Source organism: Takifugu rubripes, chromosome 19 (genome assembly GCF_901000725.2).
Source record: "Takifugu rubripes chromosome 19, fTakRub1.2, whole genome shotgun sequence".
Lineage (NCBI taxonomy): Eukaryota > Metazoa > Chordata > Actinopteri > Tetraodontiformes > Tetraodontidae > Takifugu > Takifugu rubripes.
In genome coordinates this window covers 7,220,685-7,221,935 of record NC_042303.1, presented here as the reverse complement: position 1 = coordinate 7,221,935, position 1,251 = coordinate 7,220,685, and positions in this window count along the sequence as shown.

The following is a 1,251-nucleotide window of genomic DNA, read 5'->3' as shown; positions in this document are numbered from 1 at the left end:
GACCACAAATGTAGTTTGCTGTTAATATAAATGCTGCCATTAGCGCGTGAAATGTTACAATTTCGCTGAGATGCTTCTAGCCCTATGCAGAAATTCTAAGTGTGGTAAGCAGGAAGCACCAAACTGGCCTCTGATCAGGCAGCTGTCATAAGTAATGCAGCCGGCCAGGATCATTGTCCGTCAAAATGGCGTCAGAACACAAAAAAAAATCATGATTTCATAAATACTCCGAAGACATTCACTTGCATTTTGTTGCAGAGCTCATAAAAGTACATCAGTAATATCTCCTGAGAAAAAGGATGATTTTTTTTTCAAGCATTGCATACATTTCTAGGGTCCCTGTCTTAGAATGACAGCAAAAAATGGAGCAGGGCGTAATTCCCCCCGTCCCATTCGATGGACAAAGGGCAATAAGGGGTAACAAGGCAGATCTCTTTGGCTTCTCCACACGCCAGGTTCTCGTCACATAGGTTTCCATCGCTGAGAATTATATTAAATGAAAAAAACAAAACGCTACTTCAACAGATGACAGTGCATAAAATGCAACTTATCCCGCGACGAAACAACAGAGAAACACAACAAAACACGTGACAATAAATGATGTAGACTGTATAATTGTCCAAACTTGTTTTTCAGCGCTTTTAGAAAGGTCTAACCACCCACTGAAAACATTCAGTCACATGATGCACGCAGACATCCGTCTCTCTCTCTCTTTTTCCTCTTTCTCTCTCCCTCCTAATCTCCAGAGCAGCAAATAATTGTTTGGATTTAACCCGGTGATCTGCGGGATAATGCACCGTCAAGTTCCACGACTCTAAAGTGACGGTGATTTAAATGTCTTAAAAAAATGCGACAGAAATTCAGATGCATTTTCAGCTGATCGACCGTCCGTAAAATCTGTCTGAACTCCGAGCTTCCCGACTCATTAAAAGAACTCCTGTGTCCCGCGGCGGATCCACCGCTGTGGTCTGAGTATTAGTGTCTTGTGGACTATGAAAATTCATGCAAGATCTCTGATCAAAAACATGCCATCATGCAAGTCATTTCTATGCACTGAACAAGCACAATTATTTATGTATTTGTTTGGAAATCCGAGTAAATGTGAGCCCTTGACCCGATTCGACCCCATAATATACAGCCCCTTAATCAATCGGTGTGAAAGCCCATGTTAAAAAGAAGAAGAAGAAGAAGAAAAAAAAGCTCTTCAATGTGTGTAAAAGCTTAGGTCAGATGTAGGGTTTTTTTTGTCAG